This window comes from Salvelinus namaycush, chromosome 3, assembly GCF_016432855.1.
Source record: "Salvelinus namaycush isolate Seneca chromosome 3, SaNama_1.0, whole genome shotgun sequence".
Taxonomy (NCBI): domain Eukaryota; kingdom Metazoa; phylum Chordata; class Actinopteri; order Salmoniformes; family Salmonidae; genus Salvelinus; species Salvelinus namaycush.
In genome coordinates this window covers 16,255,807-16,266,229 of record NC_052309.1, presented here as the reverse complement: position 1 = coordinate 16,266,229, position 10,423 = coordinate 16,255,807, and the positions used below count along the sequence as shown (strand labels likewise).

Sequence of the window (10,423 nt, the reverse complement as noted above, 5' to 3'; positions counted from 1 at the left end):
TAGAGTGAAAATGTCAGATTTGAGGGTTCAGCTAAGGTTGTGAACAGCTTGTGAGAGAGAACTGTGAATTACTAGCTAGGTTTTCTCTGCAACACACAGTAAATCAATTCCTAGCTTAGTAGACTTGTTATACAACCTTATTTGGGTGGCCCTAGACTTTAGCGTAATGTTATTCATGGTGAGCTGGAATATTTTGAGTGCATGTAAACAGCACAACAACAGAAGAGTAACATTTCCCACCTGGGGTTTGAACCACAGAAATAGCCTGGAGGTTTTGGTCAACAGTCCAGTCTACCACTAGACGATCCTGCGGTCTTACCTAATACTCTGTACTGTAGTACAGAATATAGGCTTGGCTCCACACGCTAACCCTCATCCTAACTCTAGCCTAGGGAAAAATAGCCAGTGATGTAACAGTCTTCTTTGTAGTCGGGTGTGATGATGGAGTGGGCAGACATGGATGTTGCTGGGAGGCCTAATCACATCTACTCTCTTCTGTACTTTTCCACTATTAGTTAATTATGCAATTAGGTAATCAAAGTGTACATTCCATCTCTCTGATCCCGACTGCATGGTTAATTGTCTATTTTGGCTCCTGGGAAGCATTCTCCACATTCGCCTGACTGTTCAGTTTTTCTCTGAAAATATGTGATAAAGCCTCACAGTAAGGGCTGTGGCGGTCATGAAGTTTTATCAGCTGGTTATTTTCATGCAAATGACTGCCGGTCTCACGGTAATTGTGCGTTAATTAATAACATAAACATGTTTAGCTTCTCCACGTATACAAGCTGCTGATGCTCGCCTTTGGAACAGCTACATTTAAAGTCTAATAAATTAATTTAATATACACCATCACAATAAATAATTTTTTTATTTTAGGCAGGTTTAAAGAAACATCATATGAAGAAAATGTATTTCAGAAGAACTGACTATGAGTCTACTGTATTGAAATGAAGGAGGCAGGGAGTACGGCTCGAACCCTCAACATTCTGGCCTGAAGCCCAGTGCGCCATCAACTGTGCCCCAAAAGCAGTCAATATCTGAGCTTATAAACCAGGGTCGCTACACAACTCCCTTCTTTCAGAAGAGTGTTTCAGTATGATATGTTGTGTAGTGTCTTAGCTCTTATTAGTTATTTATATAATAAGAGAGACTCTGAATACAAGAAATGGTACTGGAGCTTCACATTTTACTGGAATCAGTTAGTACCAGAATAACATAGATTCAATTCAATTCAATTCAAGGGGCTTTATTGGCATGGGAAACATGTGTTAACATTGCCAAAGCAAGTGAGGTAGACAATACACAAAAGTGAAACAAACAATACAAATGAACAGTAAACATTACACATACAGAAGTTTCAAAACAATAAAGACATTACAAATGTCATATTATATATATACAGTGTTGTAACAATGTACAAATGGTTAAAGCACACAAGTTAAAATAAATAAGCATAAATATGGGTTGTATTTACAATGAACAACCTGCGCATGACCAAGGATGCTCCATTCATAAAGGGGACATCAGTAATTAACAGAACATAACATTCCCTCTCTTATACAATCAGAGTTACTTTTACCAAACCACAACTGAAACACTTCCCAGAACTTGTTGTAGTTATTTTGCATCTTTTAATTTGAACTTGAACAGTTAGTTTTTGTTTGTTTGTTTATAAGTCCAGTCTGTCTGGTGGACGGTGCCTTCGTTCTGGGTAGCGCCTAGGATTGTCTGGAGGCTCCTGAACATCCTCAGTGTGTGCTTGCTCCCTTATAGCTTCTGCTATAGCAGCACCTTCATCAACACGTTCCCTTCTTTCAGCCTGGGGTCTCTTTACTGCTCCACCGCCCTCTACAGTTCCCTATGTGTCACTCTCAGGAGCTCTCTGTGCCTGTTCTCTCTCGATTGTTGTGCTGTTTTCCGTGGAATGCATTTGGTTAATGTGACGCCGCCACATTATGTCTGGGCTCACTTGAACCTGGTAAGTTCTGGGTCCCGTTTGTGTATGTACGGTCCCTCTTGTCCATTTCCCTCCTCCTCTGTAGTCTCGCACCATCACTTCCTGTCCTGTTTGGAGATGGCGCTCCCGGCCACCGGAGAGCATCTTGGCTTGTTTGTTCAGCACTTCATTACGCCTGTTAGGCTTCATGATGTCCAGCCGTGTGCGGAGAGGCCTCCCGAACATCAGTGCGGCTGGGCTTTCATTTGTCGTGGCATGTGGGGTGTTTCGGTAGGAGACCAGGAACTTGGCCAGTTTTGTTTGCAAAGTCCCTTCGTCTCGTTTTGCTGCACGGAGTCCTTGCTTTAGGGTTTGCACAAAGCGTTCTGCCAGCCCATTGGTGGCAGGGTGGTACGGAGCTGAGGTTGAGTGTTTGATTCCATTTACTGACATGAATCTTGTAAACTCGTCACTTACAGAAGCTTGTGCGTTGTCACTTACTAGCTGCAGCGGCAATCCGAAGCGTGCAAACGTTGTTCTGAGACACTCTATCGTCTGAGCTGAGGTGGAGGAGTCAGTGCAAAACACCTCTGGCCATTTGGAATGGGCATCAACTATAACCAGAAACATTTGCTTTTCAAAGGGACCAGCGTAGTCCACATGAATTCTCTGCCATGGCTCTGTGGGCCATTCCCAAGGGTGGACTGGGACAGGAGCAGGCATGTGAAGGGTTTCCAAACATCCGCTACAGTTCTTCGCCATATTTTCTATCTGTTGATCCAGACCTGGCCACCAGAAGTGGCTCCTTGCGAGCAGCTTCCTTTTGACAATTCCAACATGACCTTCATGTAGTTGCTGCAAAACCTGATGTTGGCATTTCTGGGGTATCATGACTCTCATTCCCCACATCAAACATCCTTGGTACGTTGTAATTTCATTTCTCAGCTGGAAATACGGAGTCAGCTCCTTTCTACCAGTAGCTGGCCATCCTGACATGGTGTAGGTGTACACTTTTGACAAGGTCACATCTTTCCTTGTCTCCTGTTTGATAACTGTGCTTGTGACCGGTAGTGCCTCGAGCTGAGCGGTATGGAAAATGTCCACTGCATCCACACTCCTTTGTCTTTCTCTTGTACACGGCAGTCTGGATAATCCATCTGCATTTGTGTGGAGGGACGACGGCTTAAACTCAATATCATACATATGACTGGCAAGGAACAAGGCGTATCGCTGTAACCTGGCTGCTGTCATTGCCGGAATGCCTTTCTTTGGACTGAAAATGGAAAGCAATGGCTGGTGATCCGTAACCAGTGTGAAACGCTTGCCATATAGGTATGCGTGGAATTTCTTGACGCCCCACACTAGCGCCAGTGCTTCTTTGTCGATTTGTGAGTAGTTTTTCTCTGCATCGTTCAATGTTCGTGACGCGAATGCAACTGGCCTCTCTGACCCATCTTTCAGTGTGTGTGAAAGGACGGCCCCTAAGCCATAAGGGGATGCATCACAAGCCAACTTCACTGGCAGTTCAGGGTCGTAATGCATCAGGACCTGTTCAGATGTGATGAGCCGTTTTGCCTCCAGAAATGCATTTTCACACTGTTCTGTCCACCGCCATGTCCTATTCTTTTCCAGGAGCTGATTTAGAGGCTGGAGTACTGCTGAAAGGTTTGCGAGGAATCTTCTGTAGTAATTGATCAGTCCCGCAAAAGATCTCACTTTTGTGATATTTTGTGGTCGTGGTGCCTGTACCACTGCCTCGATTTTGTCCTGTGTTTTGTGCAATCCATTGCGGTCAATTTCATGTCCACAGAAGACAATCTTGTCTTTGAAGAACTCACACTTCTGTAAGTTTGCCTGTAGACCATACTCTTTCAGTCTTTTCAGGACCTCTTCCAGGTTAGCCAGGTGTTCTTTGTCGGTGCGTCCTGTTATGATCATGTCATCCAGGATACACTGGGTTCCTGGGATTCCTTGCAAAATCTGGTCAATAGTTCGTTGCCAAATGGCTGGGGCCGATGCGATGCCAAAAACCAGGCGGTTATACCTGTATAGACCTTTGTGTGTGTTTATTGTCAGGTACTGTTTGGAGCTCTCTTCAACCGGTAGCTGCAGGTAAGCCTGTTTCAGATCGATTTTACTGAAGTGTTTCCCACCAGCTAGTGCAGCAAAGATGTCCTCCAGACGTGGCAAGGGGTATTGGTCCACATGCAACATTGAATTCACAGTTACCTTGAAGTCCCCACACATTCTAACAGACCCGTCTTTCTTCACAATAGGAACTATGGGTGTGGCCCATTCGCTTCTGTCCACTTTCGTCAGGATCCCTGTATCCTGCAAGCGATCGATTTCCGCTTCCACCTTTGGTCTCAGGGAGTATGGAACCGATCTGGCTTTGCAGAATTTTGGGGTTGCGTCATCTCTCAGTACAAGTTTTGCTGTGAAGCCTTTTACTGTTCCCATCTGATCACTGAAAACTGTGTTGTATTTCTTCCGCAAGTGTTCCAGTGTTTGGTCTGTGTCTTTCTCTTTGGACTGGAACGTGTGGAGCATTTTCAAATCACACCAGTTCAGCTTTATTTTTGAAAGCCATTCCCTGCCAAATAATGGGGGGGCAGTTTCAGGCACCACATACAGCTGTAACTGCTGTGTTTGCCCCCCATAGCTCACTCTGACCTGCAACGCCCCCATTGGGCTCAATCTCTCTCCTGAGTAGGTCTTCAGCAACACATTTGTGTTCTTCAGCTTGATAGCCTTGAAGTGCTCATTGTAGACAGTAGTGGAAATTATAGACACTGCAGATCCTGTGTCCAGCTCCATTTTGAGGGGTTTGCCTTCGATATCTGGTGTCACCCATATTATGCTACTGCTGGGAGAAGTCACTGTGTTTAACTCCATTGTACCAGTTAATCTGAATCACTGCCACTGTTCTCTGCTAGTGCATTCACAGACCCTTTAATTTTCTCAGTTTTCCTGTTGTGACTGAATTTTGCTCTGCATGCTCTTTGAATGTGCCCCCTTCTACTGCATTTGTGACAAATTTCGTCTTTGAAACGGCAGTCCTCTGCTCTGTGACCATCTCTGTCACACCTGTTGCATTTTTCGGCCAAACGGGGGCGCTGTCGGCTGCGCGAAAACTTGTGCAGGGAAGTTTGTGATAGGTCAGTATTTCTTTTACTTTGCAACTCAAATGCATCTTTCGTCGCGATTTCCATAGTCACAGCAATTTCAACAGCCTTTGCAAATGTGAGATCTGATTCTGTGAGCAAACGTTTTTGAATGTGTTCATGTTTCAGTCCACAAACAAATCTATCCCTTAATGTGTCATTTAGGTTCTCTCCAAACTGGCAATGTTCAGACAGTTTCTTCAACTCTGCTACATATGTACTAACACCCTCACCCTCATTCTGATCTCTCTTGTGGAAACGAAAACGTTCCGCGATGAGGAGTGGTTTAGGTGATTTTGCAATATCTCCACAATCTCTGTGAATGTTTTATTTGAGGGCTTCAGAGGGGCAGTCAGATCTCTTAGCAAACTGTACGTTTTTGGGCCAATTAAACTCAACAACGCTGGTACTCTCTTGTTATCAGCAATGTCGTTTGCAATGAAGTACTGTTCCAGTCGTTCAATGTAAGTTGCCCAGTTTTCTTGCGTGTCATCAAACACATCTATTTTCCCGATGCTAGCCATTCTCTTTACCTCCGGCTCCACGGGTCTTTGATCTGCCGCCTCGTTCTCGTTAGCTCTCCCCTCATCGTCACTGCTTGCTAGCTGTTGTGCTACAGGGTCAAAATCTTCCTCTCTTCCTACGAGCTACATCTGCATTTGTGATGCACACTGCAGGTAATCATCCTCGTCGCCATTGTAGTGTCTTAGCTCTTATTACTTATTTATATAATAAGAGAGACTCTGAATACAAGAAATGGTACTGGAGCTTCACATTTTACTGGAATCAGTTAGTACCAGAATAACATAGAACAACCTGCGCATGACCAAGGATGCTCCATTCTTAAAGGGGACATCAGTAATTAACAGAACATAACATGTTGGATAAAGGAATAAAGACAGACACCAATGTCTAGTTCAATAGCCTTGTTCATGCATTGTACAAATCCCTACACGCGGAGTCCGGGGAACAGTCCGGCTAGTCGATTACCTATCAACTAGACTCCGTAACATCATCCTTTTCAGTAGAAAGTGCAAACATAACGGCATAACATTAAGTTCTTAACAGTCAAGTCATAACAATTGAAAAAGCATGACATTTTCTTTTTACTTCAATTGTCATCTTCCTTTAAAAATTATATATATATTTTTTATATAAACAGAGGACAAGTTAACACAGTCTCTTGCTTACAGAGTAAGCCTGTCCGGTGGCTTGCACAGCCGACCCACCCGTGAGTAAGTATTGGCTCTGACAGGGGTAGGATTAGGGCCACGAGCTGGAGAGCTTGGTGGGGTAGAAGCCTCACCTTCAGTTGGCGCATGTCTCAATTCTGCGCCCCTTACCCTTAGGCCTGGACTGTGAACCAGCTCATCTAGGTGAGTGTATGGCGTGTTCTGGTTTGTCTGCTCTGCTATGCGCAGATCCACCCGATTGCGACGATAGAGGGAGCCACCAACATCCACCAGGTAAGAACGTGGTGCAACTCTCTGTAGGCATGTGCCCAGCCTCCAAAGTCCTGTGTGGTCTCCCGGCAGCGGCTTCATCCTTAAGGAATAAAGACAGACACCAATGTCTAGTTCAATAGCCTTGTTCATGCATTGTACAAATCCCTACACGCGGAGTCCGGGGAACAGTCCAGCTAGTCGATTACCTAACTAGACTCCGTAACAAAGAGCGCGTCCTTTGCGCTAGACCTCACAGGACGCCGTCTTATGGGAACGCGCTCACCGGCCAAGGATTTTTGTGGATGTGAGGTCCGATCACTTCCGACACCATTGTAATGAAAGAGGCAGTGAGCGCGGTTTGAACGCTCAACCTTCTGGGCTGAAACGCAGCGCACCATCGACTGTGCCACAAAAGCATGCTTGAGTGGCAGAGTCGATATCCGCACTTATAAACCAAGGGTCGCTATAGAATGCTATCTGGCTCTGCACCATGCCATAGACTGTAGGCTAGTTCATTTAGCTGACAAGATAAGCTTATAAATCCTGTGCCATTATGTTATATTATGATTTTATTGTAAGAATAATATATTTGAATAAAATGTAAAGGATATTTTTCCCATTCTGGAGCGAGTGCGCATATTCATCAGGAAGTGTATAGGGGATGTTGTTCCAACCATGTGGATTAAAACCTATCCAAACCAAAACCCGTGGCTAGACTGCAGCATTCGTGCAAAATTGAAAGCGTGAACCACTGCATTTAACCACTGCAAGGTGACTGGGAATATGGTCGAGTACAGACAGTCCAGTTATGGCCTCCGTAAGGCAATCATAAAGGGAAAACATCAGTACAAAGACAAAGTTGAGTCGCAATTCAATGGCTCAGACACAATATTTATGTGGTAAGGATTCCAGACAATCACATATTATAATGTGAAAACCAGTCAAGTCGCGGACACCGACGTCTTGCTACCAGACAAGCTAAACACCTTCACGTGCTTCAAGGGAAACTGTGCTGCCACCGTCGCTCCCGAGGACTGTGCGCTCACGTTCTCCATGGCCGATGTGAGATAAGACGTTTAAGCGTGTCAACCCTCGCAAGGCTGCCGGCCCAGACGGCATCCCTAGCCGCGTCCTCAGAGCATGCGCAGACCAGCTGGCTGGAGGGTTTACAAACATATTCAATCTCGCCCTATCCCAGTCTGCTGTCCCCACTTGCTTCAAGATGTCCACTATTGTTCCTGTAGCCAAGAAAGCAAATGTAACTGAACTAAATGACTATCGCCCGTAGCACTAACTTCTGCATTCATGAAGGGCTTTCAGAGGCTAGTTAAGGAACATATCCCCTCAACCTTACCTGACACCCTAGACCCACTGCAATTTGCATATCATCCCAATAGATCCACGGATGACACCATCGCACTGCCCTATCCCATCTGGACAAGACGAATACCTATGTAAGAATGCTGTTCATTGACTTCTGCTCAGCCTTCAACACCATATTTTTTACACAAGCATTTTGCTACACCCGCAATAACATCTGACTATGTGTTTGCGATCAATAAAATGTTGATTTATGTTGAGCATAAAAGTGATCATTTGAAAACAGGTCCTATACGCAAGATTGAGTTATTTGGCAAATTTAGCTGTGAATAATACAAACCTTAGAATGTCTTAGAAATCAAAACATACAGTGCCTTCGGAAAGTATTCAGACACCTTGACTTTTTCCACATTTTGTTAAGTTACTGCCTATATTCTAAAATTGTTTAAATAGTTTTTTCCCCTCATCAAGTTACACACAATACCTCAATGACAAAGCAAAAACAGGTTTTTAGAAATTTGTGCAAATTTATTAAAAATAGAAAACTGAAATATCACATTTACATACATATTCAGACTTTTACTCAGTACTTTGCTGAAGTGCCTTTGGCAGCGATTAAAGCCTTGAGTCTTCTTGGGTATGACGCTACAAGCTTGGCACACCTGAATTTGGGGAGTTTCTCACATTAGTCTCTGCATATCCTCTAAAGCTCCGTCAGGTTGGACAGTTATTTTCAGGTCTCTCCAGAGATGTTTGTTTAGGTTGAAGTCCGGGCTCTGGCTGGGCCACTCAAGGACATTCAGAGACTGGTCCCGAAGCCTCTCCTGCATTGTCTTGTCTGTGTGCTTAGGGTCGTTGACCTGTTGGAAGGTGAACCTTCGCCCCAGTCTGAGGTCCTGAGCGTTCTGGAGCAGGTTTTCATCAAGGATCTCCCTGTACTTTGCTCCGTTCATCTTTCCCTCGAACCTGAGTAGTCTCCCAGTCCCTGCCACTGAAAAACATACCCACAGCATGATGCTGCCACCACCATGCTTCACCGTAGGGATGGTGCCAGGTTTCTTTCCTCCAGACGTGACGCTTGGCATTCAAGCCAAAGAGTTCAATCTTGGTTTCATCAGACCAGAGATTCTTGTTTCTTATGGTCTGAGTCCTTTAGGTGCCTTTTGGCTAACTCCAAGCGGGCTGTCATGTACCTTTTACTGAGGAGTGGCTTCTATTTGGCCACTCTACCATAAAGGCCTGATTGGTGGAGTGCTGCAGAGATTGTTGTCCTTCTGGAAGGTTCTCCGATCTCCACAGAGGAACTCTGGAGCTTTGTCAGAGTGACCGTCGTGTTCTTGGTCACCTCCCTGACCAAGGCCCTTCTCCCACGATTGCTCAGTTTGGCTTGGCGGCCAGCTCTAGGAGGAGTCTTCGTGGTTCCAAACTTCTTCCATTAAAGAATGATGGAGGCCACTGTGTTCTTGGGTACCTTCAATGCTGCAGAAATATTTTGGTACCCTTCCCCTGATCTGTGCCTCGACACAATCCTGTCTCGAAGCTCTATGGACAATTCTGTCGACCTCATGGCTTGGTTTTTGCTCTGACATGCACTGTCAACTGTGGGATCTTTATATAGACAAGTGTGTGTCTTTCCAAATCATGTCCAGTCAATTGAATTTACCACAGGTGGACTCCAATCAAGTTGTAGAAACATCTCAAGGATGACCAATGGAAACAGGATGCACCTGAGCTCAATTTCGAGGCACATAGCAAAGGGTCTGAATACTTAGGTAAACATTTCGAGACTATTCCTACCCATTTGATAAAGACATGTCATCCGTATGCACTCGAATAGCAAATGGAGGCTGCTTTCCCGCAGTTTGAATCAGGCTACTCCGGTTTTATAGGAGGCAGCTGAGAAATAGGCCTAAATATAGTAGCAACTGGGAACCTCTTTTTAGTGGCAACCATCAAAACTCTGCTTTCACACGGCATTGCATATAGAAAAGTCTGGGCTTATAAGAACACTTATTTCACATCATGCATCAACCACTGTTTGAAGAGCATGCAGCTTCGTAATGTGCGACAGGTGATGTTCCATATTCCGCCCAAACTCTGTATGCCCTGGGTGAGCGATGAGCCATCTTCATTCCTGATAAAATGGGGAAAAACATATGCTTGTGGCCATACCACCCTGACCACGCATGATCTCGGTAGCTTAGCAGGGTCGGGACTGGTTAGTACTTGGATGGGAGACCGCCTGGGAATACCAGGTGCTGTAAGCGCATAAAATAAATAAATACAAATACAAAATAAATAAAGACAGGACTGTCCATTGTTGTTTGGCTTTGAAACAACATCAACAACGCCATGTTTTCCACTGTTTCAACCTGTTGTTGAACTTCTTTCTTCAAATTGATCATCACAGTGAGGTCAAAAATGTAGCTTAACGGTGAGTTTTAAAAGCATGATACTGTTTTGATGAGTGTTTTGTGATTTTCATTGCGTTTGCGTTGATGTCAGTGGTTAGAAGGCCAATAAAGCACTGAGTACCAGGCCGTTAGCGACCTGAT

General features: G+C 44.7%; 1 pseudogene; it reads left to right on the top strand.

The window, feature by feature from the left end:
* Nucleotides 1–10,026: 10,026 nt before the first annotated feature.
* LOC120045272 lies at nt 10,027–10,135 on the top strand (annotated as a pseudogene).
* Nucleotides 10,136–10,423: the final 288 nt, after the last annotated feature.